This window comes from Sipha flava, unplaced genomic scaffold (assembly GCF_003268045.1).
Source record: "Sipha flava isolate LNK unplaced genomic scaffold, YSA_version1 68_pilon_pilon, whole genome shotgun sequence".
In the NCBI taxonomy this organism is placed as follows: domain Eukaryota; kingdom Metazoa; phylum Arthropoda; class Insecta; order Hemiptera; family Aphididae; genus Sipha; species Sipha flava.
This window is the reverse complement of record NW_020273608.1, coordinates 1,408,018-1,427,327: the sequence shown is the minus strand read 5'-3', so window position 1 is coordinate 1,427,327 and position 19,310 is coordinate 1,408,018. Positions and strand designations below refer to the sequence as shown.

The window sequence follows — 19,310 nt, the reverse complement described above, 5'->3', positions numbered from 1 at the left end:
GCTCGGATGTCCATTTACGTGTTGAAATGAAAATTACGATTTCACATCGCTAACACTGCGATATGGTTTGACGATGATTTACTACTTCTACTACTGATACTTTTACACGTCTTGTTCATCGGTAAAACATAACACGTTGCCTTATAGTTGGATAACAGAGCGATGCGTAAACGGAGAAGAACGAAAACTTTGAAAACTTTTTTCGATCTCGTCCGTAATGACTGCAGTAAAAATCAATGACGGCAGGTCGGGCTGCGGTTGCGGCGCGTAGAAAGCGTTCAACAGTAGTTTCGAGTAAAATATATTTTAATTAGCGTTTTTCGATCCGTTGGTTTCGCGGAACGATTATCGAACAATAAAGAACGTTCGCGTAAGGTTGTCAAGTTGCGACGACGCGCCGCGTTGTTGGACGTGACTTGAACGAACAATAGTTACACACCGGTATATTATAAAAGTATATATGTTTCCGGAAAATTGTTGAACGTAGGCACTCTATGGAATCCCTTGAACAATATGGCGATGCGGTGAATTTTAATGTTATTTTATATTACGCCAATGTAATCTACGATTTAATCTCGTACACGATTCTAAGGATTTCTATAGGATGATAATGCCGATTTAGGTAAATTACGAAGTTTAAAATAGTGTTTAATCGAAATGTGTTTATTAATAATTTATTGTAGCATATACATTTATTGTAGTTGATGTATGACATTTTGAAGTGCATAAAATATTTATTTTTTTTTTTATTTTTCATGAACATTTCTTCGTTTGACATTATCATTTGTATGTGCACTTTCAAAACCTTGTTCAGTTCCCGCAGACTGTTGGTTTGCTATTTTCCGTAAAGCAAATGATGTTTCCACTGGAACTTTGCCAATCGTTATTAAATTTTTTTGGCATATTGTACATTGATACCTTAAGTATAAAGAATTTAAAAGCCAAGTCCCTAACGGGAATATCCATCGACTGTTTGCAGAAATAACGTTAAAACTATCATAAATAATAAAATATGAATGACTTAATAACCTAGTTGTATTTTATGTTTTTACCTCAATAACAACAGCTAAATACTTCGAGCATCTCCACGACCCTTGTCCACTTCGAGCATTGGAACTCGAACTGTAACACTAACTTCGGTTGGTTGAAGTTTTTTATCTGACCGCGTTTCCATTTCGATTGCTTGATTTTCAAGATTTAGCTAAGACTTTTTTCTGGACCGAATAAGGGTGTCGGGGATCTGAGTGGTCTCGCATTCGGGCCAGTTACGCGGCTGCAACGACAACCGTAACGTGATATGAGCACCCGACGAAATGCGTCGTCGATATTGAACTCTCGTCCCCCCCCCCGGTGCGCTCAGCCACCGGGAGACGACATCAAAATTCGGCGAACGAATAGTATATATTTATTCCTTTGTCGACGCGCTCGCAAAACGGACCTTTACAATTGATAGCACAGGACCTATTTTATGTAAATATTTTTTTTTTAAAAAAAATTCTAGCCAGCCGTATTCGTAACGAAACCCGAACACGGTTTTCGTTACCGTTTTCACGATACTCATCCGTAACGTTTTCGATTACGAATTCTATTCTAACGTTACCGTTACGATATACAATTTCACAAGTAACCCCGAGATTATGAATTATTCGTTATCAGTGCCAATGATTCGACGTGTATTCGAACGAAAGTTTAATATTTAAAATTTACTGCGGTGTGATGTCTTACAGTCGTCCTTATACGAATTGAATCGAAATACGTTCTCGGGACGAAAATAAATAACGTACGGTACCAGAGGCTTCGAGGTGATCTGATTATGTGAATTAAGTATGTTACACACGGCGCTGTGTTCCCAGCGATCGTTTCGCTATCGTTTTGATGCTCATCGGTTTTTTGTTTATTTGTTTATTTACTAAAGTGCTGCTTTCAACTACGCTATGGCCACTACCGAGGTGTTTCATCTTTCGGCGTTACGCCGTCGATTGTTTTTCTTTTTTCTTTTCTTTTTATCGCACGCGTGACCTATCGCGTGACGATTCGCGGACGAATCGAAAAAAAAAAACACTTTGTCTGAAAAATCAGAGAAATGTATTTCCCGTTGTCGGCGTTCATTGTTAATAAATCAATACGAGTTGCCGAATAGATTATATTATATCCGAACCCGCGTCATTGTCAGAGCCGATCGATGCTCATTTCTCAACACACCGTCGGGAAAAAATATCCGATACATTCGGAGAACGGAAAAAAAATAAAACTTTTTGCTCGCCCTCTACGCGGTTCTGTGTGTTAACCAATCACAGAGACTTGACATGCGAATTAATATACGATAACCGCACGTCCGACCGTACATGTGCAAACGACAAAAATAATATTCTCTCGGTGCGATAGTTTTCAAGAGAGACGTCGATTCCTAGTTGTCAACCGTAATGGTTTGGCAACACACTGGTTTCGGACAAGTTTTTCTTTGACCGATATTGTAACATAAAAATCGCGGACACGGGTCAGGTAATCAACATAATAATTGCGAACTTAAAGTTAAAAATCGCCATGTGAGTCGCAGACGGTAACTGATAAAAAGGTGACATACGAATTGTAGCACACAACTTGAAAATACAAAATTATTAAAGCAATTTTTATTTTTATATATAAAACACAGTATTTGATAAAATATTTTAATAATTATTTTTAAAAAATGTTTTTAATGAATAGGTATATAATTAACAATTCATCATATTAAACGTACTCGAATATTAAGCAATCGTTATTTAAAAAAAAAAAAATATATAAATATTTAAGTTATTATAGAATTTGGGGAAAACTTTTTTTCCAAAGGTTTATACATATATTAATCTGTTATTTATCGTATACATTCCGTCCTAAGCTCACATGGTGCATTTTATGTTCACAACTAATACGCTGACAGTCTGAACCAATTTTTGTGTTACATTTTTAGGTTTTGTTCGCAACTCGCAGGGTTTTTATTGCATTGTCCGCAATTCGAAATTCCATATATTTTCAATCTGGAACCCGTGGATAAACCGATAGTTCTGTCGGTACGAAAAAAAATAAATAAAAAAATTTCGGTTACGTTTCGCTGAAGTACGACGATACGATATTCCTATTGTGTACCCACTAATTACATTTCGGACGGAAAGTTATTATTAGGATTGGGATTTCAATGTTTTAAAACATAACAAAAAAAACTATAAAAATCATAAAAAAAGCACTAGAAAAATGCATTTATTATTATAAAAATGATATTTTAAAATTATGTTACCAAAATATTTAATAATATTTATTTAACTTTAGTTAAATTAAATTTATTTCATAACTTGCTGTTATGATCGTCGTTGGATTTTTGTAAATAGAAACATTTTTTTTTTTTTAGTACATTAATTTAGTTATATTTTTGATAAAATAAGTACATGGATCGATACGCTTGTATATTTATCAGTTTATCAATTTATTAGATTACATAATAAACGTGCAATTTTTGAGAGAACCAATTCCGAAACGCATAATCAAGTACTTCAACATTTTACAATTTAAAGATAAATTTCTAAAAAATGCCCTATAAACTTAAAAAAAAACGTCATGAAAACATACGCCTTAAAAATGCATATAAATTTAAGTTTGTCATAAAATGCAAAATAAAAACTACACAAAATCAATCAGTAACGTTCGAAACACATTTTCTGACATATGTGTTGGGAGATATGATTTTTTTTGCATCAAAATCCCAGCCCTAATTATTATACATGAGTGTACGGAGTTGGTTTGTATTGGAATACTGTTTCTGAATGGGAAAAACAAACAAAACGAATCCACCAGATGTGGTTACGGCTACGTAAAACGAGGCGCAGTCGGTGTTAAGATACTGCAGCATAACGTTGTTAACCTGTGTTCGCGTTGATAATATGTTGATATGATCAAATCGTAGAAAACACTCGACTCGAATTAAGTCTCAATGCTCGTTAAAAATAAAAAAATTAAAAAAATGGCTTCCTTAGCGGTCGAGTCGCACGACCATCACAAAATACTTGCTTTATTCGTTAGTGTTTCTGTCTTACATACATTTAGCTAAACCTAATTATACATATTATTGCTCACACGCTGATTCGAACGCAGTACAGCACAAACGTTATCCTTTTGTACATCAAAATGTTACGATGACTAATTTCCTCTTGCGACACGGATGTACGCTTGTTTTAGTTTGTTCGATATTTCCATTGATCTGAATTATGAATTGCCTAATGTTACAAACATGATGCGGCGCATCCACCGCGCGGAGAGGCCCCGAACGGCCCGAACCGGACAAACGGGCACGAAGACGATCGACTGCATCCCCGTCGTCTGCGTCACGACTCCCCGTTCGCTTCGGACACGACCGCGCGGAAAAACGTGTCCGTAGTCGATCAAGTTGGTGGCGGTGGACTCGGCGGAAGCCAAGCGATCGATGAGACGAGACGCAGCGAGCGCGTAATCTGTTGTACGATAACGATGATAACATGATATAATGCATGTAATATATGAATTACAATAGTAATGATAACAGTAACGGCTGACGACAACGCGTTGGCGAACATGTGCGGCCGGGCACGAGTCGGACGCGCGTTAAGCTACGAGTTGACCAGCAGCCCGCTACCGTGCGTGCCGGTCGTAGACGCATATAGGGGGGGCGCAATAGGGTTTTTAGCGCAACACTGATCCCGCGACGGTAGACCAACTGACGGGGAGACGTGCGTACGAAGAACGGGCCGAAACAGACGTATTTAAATGTGCTTACGGGGTTTTTTTTTTTTTTTTTTTTTCTCACCCCGTGTCTCCGTTTAGGCCGCTGCGATCGGTAACGATAACAATCGGCCTTGGTCTGCACGCGAACAATGCTCTGGCGAACGCGCAGTCGACGAGCGACACGACACCAAAGTGTTACGATTAATTCGATCGTCGAACAGTGCGCGTATGCGTTCGTAGCTGACGGGGTTCGTGTTGCGAAAACCGCCGGTTCTCCGGAGTCAGCATAGCGTTGCCGATATATCTTAATAGACATCCCGTGTGTCGGATTAGTGTCCGATGACTTTTCGTTTATGCACAATTTATTCACGATACCAATAGGTTTCGCGGTAACGTTCGCCGAAAGACGTGTAAAGAATTTCATTTCATTCGATTCGTTTCACGTTCGAACATCATCAGCACGTTGCCGCCGAATAGGTACCTACGGTTTTTGGAAACGTTAACGACGTCTAGCTCCGCCATTACCCACCAGTAAACGTTCAATCGATTACCGGAAATTCGAAGTGGACTCTAATTTATACCATAACTTCGTATAAATGTTTCTAGTTTAAAGTTCACCGTGTCTTGTATATTTTTAATGTTCCCATTTAACTCGGTGACTAGAAACCTTGTCCGTTAACCCTACCCGACGCCGTCTCAAAAGTCAATAGCGCCGCGACCTTCCGAAGTTCATTAATTTTACGGGAAAAACTAGCTCATAAGTATCATTTATTTTCCACGATACACATAGCGAAAAAATAATTAGTGAACAAAATAATGAAAAAAAAAAAAATCGCAGTGTGCCCACCATTTTGTTTTGCTACATTACAAGTCAAATGTAAATTATGTATAGCCCCACCCGTATAAGAACTGTGATATAGTACTGTAATATACTAGTTCACGTATCGGACGATGTTATTTTAACCGGATGTTGTTAAAACGAAAATTATGGTAATATTGTTTAATAACATACTAACCGTGCGGTTCATGCAGGAATTTTAATTTTAATTTTGTTCCTTTATTACAATGATTTAAAACCGTAATATATTTATATCGTTGTTGTATAGGTTATGATATTGCATGTGTTTTACGTTCACGTGAACTTAAAGCCCTTTATAATTAAACGACGAGGAATAATATTCAAACAGCCTTTTACTTTTGACCTTAGAACTGCGGTATGAATAATTAACACATTCCCTTTGGGAAATGTTGCAACTCACCGGATATAAATCCACGTTTGTAATTTATGGCGACGGAACATCTCGAAATCGGTTACGCTGTATTCCATTTATTGTCGGCATTTGCACATTCAGGCGACCAATTCGCGTGTTTTGTGTTATTCACATCGATTGAACACGAACTAAAATTTGCAAATATTAGACCAAAAATATTACGTTTTAAATACGCGTTCATTGCCTATCATGTGTTTTCTTCAGACAACTAATATTTTCTGAAAACTGATATAATCGCAACAGAGATGTAATTTAATAGATTTACCTTTTTTTGTATCAATTCAGTGTATTTTGTATAAAATCGACATGAGTGGAGGTTTAGGAATGGCCGACCCCATATAGTTGGGAGAAAAGCGAAGGCAAATAAGAATTTATTATATACTATATTTTTTTGTGAAAGTAACGGTTCTTGTGACATCAAAGAACAAGGTTTTATTAATCATTTACAAATGTCATGGTTAGGGCTAGGGTTAATACTCAAAAAATAGCAAAATCGAATTATATTTATTTGACATAATAATAATAAAATGGATGCATAATTTGATTAATATTAACATTTTATTTAAATTTATTCAAGAATGATTGTCATTGGCGTTTCACAAAAAGAAAAATTTCTTTCGATTTAATTTTGTTTTACTTTCAATTAAGTGTGTGCACAGACCAATATGCTTGAATTTATTAGTCTATCGATTTAGTAAAATACATACTAAACGTGCAAGTTTTGAGCAAACAAACGACGAAACGCGTGATCAAACATCCTAATACTTACGAATTAATAGATACATTTTGAAGAATACTCTAAAAATTTGAAATTAGCCATATAAACCGCAAAATAAAACCTTAAAAATGCATTTAAAATTAAATTCATCATAATATGCACGAAAACGCAAAATAAAAATTACATTAAATTAATCAGTATCACTTGAAACACATTTTCTGCTTAAGGGCTTGTATTGGAACATTAGAAAAAAATATGCATTTGCATCCAGTCCTAGTCATGGTATACACGGTGGTTTTATGTCCTGTGATTCACCGAGTGTAGTTCACGAGTAATACTCGGGCGCCATCGTGACTAAGAGCAAGTCGGGTCGGATGTGATATCGAATTTAATTCTTAGCAAGACATAGTGCGACTAATAATCAAAGGACTGATAAAATTAAAAGTAAACAGTCGACATAAATCCTACGTACTTTGATTCAATACAGTATGTTTATACGAAACGTCCACAATGAACAGTTCAACTATTTAGTTTGACATTCGCGCGGTATTAGGATTGTTGAAATGCGATATTTGACATAATATGTAGATGTTTACCGTTATACGATATTTGATCAGTGAAATGCTATTAGTATAATATTATACTCGTAAAATTGCAGTGTATTGTGTTTTTGCCATCGAAAAAGTCCAGGAACTGTCTCCGAGGCTCTTGAAAATAAAACTTCAACCCCGAGGTCTCGGTATTCAATAACTGAAACCATCCTCCTACCCCGCACCCAGGGTAAATCCGTTACCGGTCGGACGCGATCCGCTGGGCTTAAATTGAACTACTGTCGTGTGGTTCTCCGCTCGCGGTTCTGAATATATAATATCTACACTCTTTCGACAAAACAAAATGTGTTATAATACACAACGCGTAAGCATTTCAAAACTAAAATGCGATTGTACTTTTCGCAAAATAATGATACGAAAGAAATACATCATATAAATATATATATATAAATACATACACAATTTGTATTATGAGTATCGATATAATATCCACATACATACACACACACACACACACATACACAAAAATATATATTATACATAAAAATAACGTGTGCATCAATAAACCTGATATAATAACCGAAAAAAACGGAAAGGAATCCTAACGTCACGCATCTCAGTGAATGCCTGGAAAATGGTGAACATGTCTATTTTACTGAAAATAATTTTCAAAATCGACTATCTTCTCCTCAAAAACACAAGTCTTCTGTGTTTTTCCTTTTAGGTAAGGACTATTGAGGATTATATAAATGATCACGATTATCGACCACTCCTAAATGTTAATAAACAAAATAATATAAGTTTAAGTATGCTATAACTAAAGAGTGGTTTAATTGATATTGCAAATTTTTATTGATACCCAGTAAATCAAATCTGATCAAATATGTATAGAAATCATATTAATTACAGTCTTCCTATTTAATTTAATAACGCGATTTTTTGCAATTGTTTGCAATTATTGCAATTTTTGTATACTTCACGTGATAAAATATACAAATTACTATTTCTAAAGTAATTTTACAAAAAAAAATATAATTACAACGTAAATTTTTACATGTAGTTAAATGTAGTTTAGGATTTTTTAAAATTTTATTTATTCAAGTTATCCACAAAACTCATAAGCTTAGAAGAATCAATTACTTAATAGTTTAAACATATTTAGTATAAATACTAAACAAAAACTAACTAAATAAAAATATTTAGTATAAATATTTTTATAAATATTCCCGGTCCCAATGGAAAAATAGTTAAAGATAAATTAAAATATGTCTTAGAAAAAAAATGGAGGATATAAATCTATTATAACTTACTCTGAGATTATGATAGGAGATCAATATATTTGATATGATTTTACTATGTAATTTTATATATTTCATTGTAATTTTAACATATTTATATTGCAATTTTGGCATCTTTTTAGTGCAATTTTAAAATATTTTTAATACAATTATATCCGGTCTTTAGTTATAACCAATAAATTAAAAATGTAAGTAATCTGTGAAATGTTTTAATCGCCGAAGGCTTTAGATCCCATAGCCCCTTCATCCCTTGTATCCGATTTAACAGAAAGCCTACGCACAGGAAAACGTTGTCTTGTTGTTCAAATGCCTTTCCCGTATAGATCAGAATTCCAAAAAAAAAAAAAAAGACGCCTAGATTAAAAGCAAAAAAATGGGAAGTATGAGTGAAAAACAAAAAACCGACTCTGCGTATGCGTTCACCTCGTAATGCACGTCTTGGTGTTGTAGTATTATTTTAAATCACGCGCTGTCGTGAGACGACTTCATTAGTTGATCGTCAACATTATTTCGTGGACGGCGGGGTGGGAAAATAAAAAAACTCCCTCGGAAACACACCCGTTAGCAACACGTTTCCGGTTCAGCAGCGTACTACCGTTGCGACACGTTTATTTCCGGGGTAGAGAAAAAAAGGCCGAAAAAACGATTCCATCGGACGGTGGTTTAGGTACGATTCGCGTTGGCCAGTTGCGTTGACGGTACCGAACGTTGTTGCACGTAGGTAAAGGTCGAAACGATTTCGACAATCGTATCGTGAAAAATTATTTGACAAAAACAGTTCGCGGAAACGTGGTAGGTTCGCGAGAGTGCGCAGAGCCTGGTTTAGAATTTTTCAGGCCCGGGTCAAAAATAATATGTTGGCCTATTTTTATGTATTTCGAATCAAATTTTAATCAGTGAATATAATAACCAGTCAATAATAGTAAATAAAACGATATTAGAATGTAGATATTACAAAATATTCAGAATTTAAAAAAAAAAAAAAAATGTCCAGCCTTTTTTTCTTCTTTTAGATGAGCCCTTGATCCACATGGGCCCTATACAAATATCCACAATATCCTTGCGTAAATAGGGCCCTGCGGGTGCGCGCGCTTTAAATTTCACCGGCTCGCTGCGATTTTCCAAATGTGTGTGATATGCGGTTTTTTATGCCGCATAGTGCCGAGAGGCACCGCCGAACGATTACCAAAAGAGGTCGATAGATCAATTTTCGGTTGGACAGAACGCCGCGCGGCGGATGAAATAACGCGCACTTTATTGCACAAGTAAAAACCTCTTGAGCAGTTGTCGGGCATGTGTAATGCGTGTGCGTGTTACAATGAAATCGATCGCATTGATGACGTTGAGATTTATTTTTTTAGCTTTCATTCAATAAAAAATACCGTTTTCCCCATCGTACTCGTTTATGCGTTTCTGTGCGCGTGCGAGGATCGGACGATGATGGTCTTCGACGCGTTACAACTAAATATATTCGTCGTAGAATATCAATTGTTTATGATTATTCAACGGAGAAACGTACTCCAACACTGCAGTACAGTGGACAGTAGAGATAAAAGGTTTGCAATGATATAAATTCACCATAAACCTGAGCGTGTTTTATTTTTTTCGATAAATTACATTTTTACTACTGAACATATAACATGAATCACACGATTGTAAACGTGCCGTTTGGTTCCACGCTACGACAATCTCATGGTCGCGAGATTGATATGAACATTTAACGACGTGGATCTGAACGTTTAAGAGCGAACGTCACCGTTACATTGTACTTGCAACATTAGTCATCACATCATTTGCAACAATGATCGGTGAAACGGTTTTTCAGGGAAAAACGATAGCGTTTGTTTGTTTTAACACCATCTTTACGTTTTATGTCTGTGGGACACGTACCGATAACGCGGTCGAATCAGTTGTTCATACAACAATACGGACGCGGGGAGGGGATATTTTTTTTTTCATCACTTCGAGTTATGACGAACACGCGATTTACACGCAACGGAAATGCATGATTGCGAACGAAATCGAGGAAAAAACGAAATTTACACTGTCATCGCGGTCAGCAGCAGTATCTATGTATTCGTTTATAAGAGGTGAAAAAAAAAATGAACGAAATAGTAAAAAAAAAACTAATTCCCGTTTAAAAAGCCCAAAGACGCCCGGTTGCAGTTCTTTCCTGTTGAAATAACCCGAAAGCTCCGTCGAAACCGTTACGTACATCACGAGCTCGTTACATTAGTCCTGACGCATTTAATCTGCTGACAACGGTAGTGTCCAGGGGCGGTCCGTAAGGGTTTATCCGAGAAAACTAAAACTCTATTGAAGAGTCGAGTGAACACGGAACAGCAGACGTGGATTTTCTCATATATAATGTGCGTGCGTGTGTGCGTACGCGCGATTGTCTTACCCGTGCATCGTTTGTTGCTGTCAAGTGTCAGCGATGTACCGGAAAAAGATGAGCGAGAAAGGGATGAAAGTCAAACAGGAAAACACACAATTTTTCATAGGGGTAATAAACTATTTCTTCAATTGCGTTCGCCCGCGGTTTTCACGATGTACCTGCGTGGAAATCACATGTTACGATGCAATGGAGGTTTTTATTTCCACGTGCGCATACGCAACCGCTTATTAAACAGACGAACGTCTGGATGGTTTATTATTCAAAGCGGTCAGTGTCTATATCGATCGAATGATGGTCGGCTGAGCCTGAAATTCCGAAATCCCTAATGGTTTTTCTCGTAAAAAATGTTCCGAGCGATCGACAACATGTATTATTACTCTCATGCGTGTGTTACGTAAATATTCTATAGTTTTCCATGGTTATCACGAAATTAACACTTTTTTTTCTCGTCGGAGAGTCGAGCGTTTCGAAAATAAAACAATGAGAATGAATAATATTATGTAAAAAGACAAAAAACACGCCGAAACAAAATGTTTTATAAAAAAAAAAAAACCCCACCAACTACATTGGTATTTATTCCGCAAATGCGTTGAATTGTTTATATTTTTACATTAATTACTATGAAATCTTTTACATATGCATTGATAATTTACGTATTTTAACTGCTGAACAAAAGAATCAGCATAACAAACTCCTAAATAGTCTTTACCGAAAATATCATTATTAGTATTTTTTTTTTCTAATTACTGCACCGAGGCTTTTCATTACGACAATCGATGATCTTTAACAAGACATTTCAAAAGTGTACATAAGTATAAATTAAAATTTTGATAAACAATTGAATTGTGAAAAACATTAGAATATATTACAATGTCTCAGTCTATTCTGAAACGAAAAACATCTGTAGTATATGGTATTCAAACGTATTTGTAATTTTAGAGCATCAAAACTTGTTGAACTACGAACGCATATTATTATTATTAAGTTCGGAACTACCTGTGTAACAAGAGAAACCACATAGAAGATTTGAAGACGCTCGAAAACCCTTTGTGTGCACTCCATAGACCATTATAAGTATTGCGTGGTACGGTAGCTCGTTAATAATTTATTACGAACCGTATAACTTTAGGATTCAACTCGATTCGGTTTGGAGCGGACCAATTTTTTTCAGCAAAGTCGACGTACCCAGCCGACACGTTTTCCAACACGATTTCGGTACACATCACGTACGGACTTAATAATTATTTTTTTTTCGATTCGTGTTTAAAAAAAATAAAAATAAAACGACGCGCTTAAAAACGTCGCACGCCGTCGGTGTTCAACGGAAAACAGTTATTACGTTATTGTCGACCGATCGTAATGATATGCATGAGCTAACCGTGAAAGCTAATCCGGTTATTCTTCCCCCAGACCAGTATTATTCGGTTTCCTTTTGCCATGCAAAGTTTGCGCCATTCATCGTAATAAAACAGTAGTTGTAATGACGTCAGTATCGTTACCGTTCCGCTGCGTTCGCACAAATGTTGTTGTTATTATTGCTATTATTTTATGTCTAGTTAATATACTCATGGGACGCGAACAATAAAATAATATCGAGACGGAGTAAGATTTCCCGTAATTTATTCTTCCGATCGAGAGTCATGTTTGTCGAAAAACAGAATCCGCGAGGTAGTTGCGCTGGACCTATTGGACGCGTGGAGTGCGGGCCGTAATGTATACGATGCTTAATCGTCGAAACCGAACGATTCGCATGACCGCCCCCGATCAATATGGACGGTGGGGTAGTTGCACGTGCAAATTCGTAAATCCCACGAACGTGGGGCATACGCGTTCTAATGCGTAAAACGACGGGGTCCGATCAATTTCGCGGCCGCGACGTCTCAGAAACACACCGCGCACGCATCGTTTGCCGCGAACAAAATACTGTTTACCTGCGGACTGTTGAACGCGCGTCAGAGTGAAAAAAAAGCCTACCCGGACGCGGATCGACGGCAGAGCTTCAGTCGGGGGATCGATCGATCCGGCCGCACTCTCCTCGCGCCGAACTAAATACATAACGGCAACGTGACAGGGCGAACGAAAAACAGTACGTCGACATCGTTACCAATCGAAACTGCTTTTCCCGCTAACCGCATCACCAGAAAGATTTTTCGTACTTGAACGACGACAGTTCTAGTAGTCCGAATCAATCGAACCGTTTCCGCGGTTATTTTTCAAAAAAAAAAAAAAAAAAAAAATATGATCGCAATGAATCTTGACATTGAGTGTTACGTTCGTTGACCGAAAATTGGAACGTCAAACCGAATACCGATTTTTGCACAGCGGATACAATCTTTTACCGATTTGGCTCAGTGCACGCGTCTGCACTACTACGCATGTGATTCGTTGTCGAACACCGTAGGATATTCATATATGTATATCAAGGGTGGGCAACTGTCGGCTCGCGCGCCTTTTTCATCTGTCCCGAGCTATATTTTTAAATTACATCACATAGTTTTAAAGTTTAACTTCTTTACTCTATCTTGTCGATATAATAAAATATCGAAAAATAAATGCTAATCAAAATGCATATTATGAATGACTTTTTTTTTTTTTTATTTCTTTCTGTGCTCCGGCCCGCTAGATTTAATTTTATAAAAATCGGCCCTCTAGGAACTTTGATTTTCCCATTCATGATTGTATACTCGTACATGTATATTTATCGGTGAGCAGATGATAATCGATCGGTTTATAATAGAAATTAATTTATTTCATATACACTGATGATGAAAAGCTATAGCGTAAATAATTAAATAAAAATATTGTTAATTGTTAATTTCCAGATTTTATCGGAGTAGATATACATTTTTTTTTATAATTATTCAATAGAACAGTGTAGAGTAAACGGACTGCACGACCACAGAACAAATTTAATTATACAGGACACTTTCTATGGATATACATTGTTATTTTTTTTTCAAATTCATTCTGTGACACGACAATGTTAGAATAATGCGTATACGAAAGAAATGAGAGTGCGCACCAGACACTTTTTCCCTGAATTATACTGAATCCGGGCAGGCGCCGACGTAGCTACATTACATTACGTATTCATTGTGTATGATATAAGTTTTGAACACAATACGCGCTTTAACATCGATCGTCGGACTGAAGAATTTAATCGAATCGAACTGGACTGCAGAGAAATGTACTGAATGGCTGCGGTAGAACGGTTTGGATCGAATTGAATTGATGGGAAAGACAACGAAAACGTAATCTGATGGACGGAAAATCTAACGAATTTAATGAATCTGACCAATGGAATAACACTCGAAAGGACAGGCGGTAGAACGAATGGACGCTGCTTCCGATATTCTCATATTATTATTGACAGTGGTAACGTTTTATATCGTTTCAGGCTCGATTGGACTGTAAAAAAGAAACATATAAATACACATTTCGTATTCACCGTAGTACATTTTCCCCTAGTTTTCGCGCTGCAGATTTAACATTTAAACGTGTTTAGCGCACGATAACAATACGCAGAACGCGGAATAAAATAAAACGCGCGGCACAAGTGATATTTATATCACCGCCACGAACATCGTATCATCACGGGGTACGGCACCGACGGGAATGCGATAAATATGAAAAACGGTAGACGCGATATTGCTGTACTATGAAAACGCATTAAACGTGTTCGATAAAAAAAATGCGCATACATCTGTTACGAATGCATTTTTCGAAATGCGGTTGCGCGACCGTAAAACGACAAACAGTGTCGCGTGACTGTTCATTTTTTTTCTTTTTGTCCGTGTCAAGACGATGTTCAGTGTTATTGAAAAATGTCACGTTACCGCGTTTTAGTATCGCCGCAGACACATTTCACGCGCCGCGACCATGAGCAGATCCAGGGGAGGGGACACTGGGGGATAAAGCACATTCGCAAGAATTAAACAACGGATAAGAGAAATAAACGTTGACAGTTTTAATAAAATATTATCACATTATTTTATTTTTTTTTTATCGGGGGGAGGTGGGGTCTAAGGCTCCTCCGAGACATTTGTACATACCGTATACGTACCATTATATTTCATATGATTTCTTCGACGAAGTGCCCTGACCGTAAACAGATGCTGGATCCAGGGCACTACTAGCGACTGCGTGCCGTCTTAGTACGACAGTATTTTCGTCGCGTGCGGTTCGAACCGATTGCACGAGATGGATTCAAAAGAGCGAACTGTTATCGGGTAGCCTCATCGATGCGGTTTTCGTGAAGATCGGGACGAGATGGCGGGCGAACGTCCGTCGTAATGGCATTATAGAAACAGTACTGCGGCGTACTATGTTGTCTCGAAAACGACGCGAAGAAAAACGTACTCCGAACATATCGTTCTAGACGCACGAGCGTATTTTACGTTAATGGCCGCAACGGCGGTCTCGTCGACGTAATCGTTGCCGACGACTAACTGATTGCGCTAAATGTTCGAAGAAATCAGCAGTCGTCAGCGAAAGTGTGGGATTTAAATAATTAAAACGGTTTAAACAGCGATCGGTGTTCAATAACAATATGACGTTCGTTTGCTGCGTATTGGTACTCGCGGGTCGTTATTGGTTCCGGATGATATAGGAACAGATTTTATTCGATTTTCTTGTCGATAACCAGCGACGGTTTCGATAGCATCTGCGCAGTGTTTATGGTCTTTTTTTTTTTTTTTTTTGTACCGAAACGTGATGCTGTTTGTGAAATGTGAATAAACCGTGAATTCGATTTATTTTTGCAGCAAGAGGAAATTAATAATAAAAAAAAGAAAAAGAAAAGTAAACAAGTTTTCGCAATGCAATTACCATCGTTTAACCTTCGTGCATAAAAAACACGTTATTAGTTTACCCGTGCTATACCGGCGGGGTACAAGTGCGCATCGTTCACTGCGAGAGCGAAACAATAGTAAATATGTAAAGAGGTCTTTGTCAACAATATTATAAATATTTGCTCTTGGAACTACCTATCTAACTATGCACCACTCAACCGTTGAGCTTTACAATACGTTTAATACGGAATCGAAAGATCTAATATATGCAATAAGTTGTTTCGCTAAAACGAGTATAAACAAGCATCTATTTGTATTAATGGGACGAAAATTGACTGGCGTTTTTACCTCCAAGGACGTTTTTCGTATCCAACGTGTACTGACCTGCACTATATACCTACTGTCGGACTGTTAATACTATCACTATTATTTGTATAACAGAGTAAGCAAATACACTCGTGAAAACTATGTTTGACCGTCCCCGGTATAAATTAGGTCACGCTTAAACCGTTTATAAGAAAATATAATCGCTCCCGATGAAATGGTATGTTATTACGTTTTAGGGGAGCTGAGGACAATTTAATACTCTGCGGATTTGTGTAAATATCGTATATACCTATGGTTATATCATTACGCAAGTTGAAAGTAAGATAGCGGGATGAGAAAGGGAGATAGCGAGAGGGGTAGGGGAGTCGGGAGAAGAGAAGAAGGGATGAAAAGGGAGAAAAACTAACGCGAGCCGAGCAACGAGTTGGATATTAATAATAATCATGATTCCTCATCCGAGTGTGTTTTAGAAAACAGCGGGTACTTAACCGCTCACCATTCCACGGTGTTTACTCCGAACTAATTGAACGGTACATTACTCTCGCTGGGAGTATGGTGTATCTGTGCAAAAAGTTTGCGAGATCATAAGTAGTAATATATATATATATATATATGAAATATTTAACACCACGTGCGCATATACGTACACACCTACGTTATAGGTGTACGGTATCGTTGTTTATAAATACTTGCCCGCTGTGCGGGAAACGTAGCTTTTCGTGTATCGTATAGGGACGGACGTAAAGTACATACGCGACACATGCTGCTGAAGGTACTGCTGCTGAAAATCCTCCGAACGGGGAAAAACATATTTTATCCTTATTGCTTACCGCGGTTGTTGAACGATCGTTCAGCCAATGGGTTTTCGATACAATTGCGTATAACATGATTGAACGCAACGGACGGAACAACGATAATTTTTTTTTCATCCAGATAATTTATCAACATAAAAGAGCTTTCGAATCGTCGTAAGTACTTATCGTCAGTACTGCTTTTAGTAGTCATTCTGAACGTGATTTACAATTTGTATTTATTCAAATCGTAACAATACGTACTGACAGTTTGAAATATTTAACGTTTACGGTAGGTACATAGCGTAAAAATACGATATTCGAACCGAATGGGGTTCTGATATTCTTCTCCTCCCCCCCCCCTCCGTAGAACTCCCAACGAATTACACGCATCTAAGACAGACCAAAATTTCGAGTTTCGACGAAATGTTTTTAATAAACCATGTCCCATCCGATTGATGGTGATTTTTAAGCGGATTACGACGCTCAGACGGAACAAACGACTTATTTATTATTTCCGTGTCCGGTTCGTAGAGAATCACAGCAAAGAGATAATATTATAGTGATAACACAATAATAATAATAATATAATAAACAATATATAATAGTACAGCCGAGTAATTGAAATAATTATCATAATGGGACACGATGATTGCTGTCTAATCACTGCCCGGGACATTTCCACGGAATGGTGGCGGTCTTTTTCGCTCAGCCAGTTTCGGAGTTTGCGATTCTCGCTGTTATGTTGAACGAATCAGTTGTACTTTAGTGCGCTTCGGCTGTGTACCGTAAACAAGTTCCTCATGAAAACCCATTAGCCCCACAGAGGGGTTTCATTCGAACGCGAATGTTCGCTCATAACCTCGAAATAGGTGATTCTCGTACATTTATTCACCATTACGTTTAGACTTGAATTTCCGAAAGCGATTACCAAACAATACTATCCGTCGATGTTTCGCGGACTAATAAATCTGTACGGGATGTGTATTACACGAGGACAAATTTGTCCACAAACTATTGTTGAACCATTAACACTTTTGGACGGACAGTTGTATTTGTGCGCTTCAACAGAGAAGCTGAACTGGACGGGGAAAAAATAATCACGTTTTACGGGCTCTTTGTGCCCTCGTGTGTCACGGGAGATTGTGAGATTCGTCTTAACAATGTTGAATAATCTACGATTCCCATTCGGATAAAAAATAAATAAATAAAAGAAACGTCACAGAAAGCTGATCACGGCGACAGGCTTGATCCCGTACAAGCCGATCGCTGCACACATCTCCTTCGAAATTCGTCCGGTGCGCGTCCAAGAGCTCTAACAACGAGCTCACTGTCGCGGAGGAAAAAAACGCATATATGCGACGTACCAGTGTTATGGGTAATGTCCCGAGTCCGGAGAGCAGGGTCAACTTTAGCTCTTTCAACGCTCAATGCAAGAATTATTTTGGCAACGCTCCGTCTTAACGCCTTGAACGTATAACCTAAACAGGCAGAATTTTGGGAACTGAAGGGGCTTCATATTATAATATAAGCCTCATTCATAATCAAAAACGCTCAAAACAATTTTTCAAACGTACATATTCGCCACATGTTTGTAAATCGTTCAGAGAACAATCGTAGTAATAATTGTAACAATACAGTGAAAGTTTATAAGACTGTAAGCGCGGTCAATCCTCGTATGTCGATAGAATAATAAATAATGATTATTATGATCAAATTCATATTTAATGACATCGTTCACGGTCGCGAATCGGTCGGAAACGTTGCGCGGACCCGCGAAAAACGTCCGGACACGGGAACGTTGAGAGACCCCGGAATGACGCGTGCGGCGACTGGGAGAATTAGCCGCATTCACCGCTCGCAAACGTGTCCTACGTGTACGCGGTGAACGCGAATTTGTGACTAAACCGTATTTAGATACTTTTTACTTTTTTTTACATGCAGTGTATTTTGAAGTGAGTTGTGCAAAGGTTACACGTTTATGTTCTATTCTTTTAAAAACAAAAACAACTAAAAAACGTCTTTTAGTCTTGAAAAACAATTGTTAATACCTGTTGAAAAGCGCTGAAGTGAAATATTTAATATACTTTGTATTGCATTTATTCCAAAGAACACATTCATTTTTTGTACCTCAGATATAATGAGATCCATATTGATCATACAACAATATCTGATATACAAATATATAATACTATCATAGTTAAAACACTATATATTATAATTTAATAACATATATATTACCCGTTTACCTATTCGTATCATAAAATAGTCGTATAAAAATTTTTAAAAAATCATTTACAATTATAAATCGTAAATCGTAATAGAAATATTTTGACGTCTGTTCTCTTAAACGCGCGACCGAAAATAAAACGATTTGATTTTCAAACCGTGCGGTGAACGCGGACGAATCAATTCGTTCGCGTCACCTGCGTTTA

The 19,310-nt window shown here is 37.4% G+C and overlaps 1 protein-coding gene across 2 annotated transcripts in view; it reads left to right on the top strand.

The window, feature by feature from the left end:
- LOC112691953 (potassium voltage-gated channel protein Shaw-like) overlaps positions 1–19,310 on the top strand; it is a 277,263-nt gene that overhangs the window by 55,682 nt on the left and 202,271 nt on the right. The gene's annotated exons all lie outside the window — the stretch shown is intronic.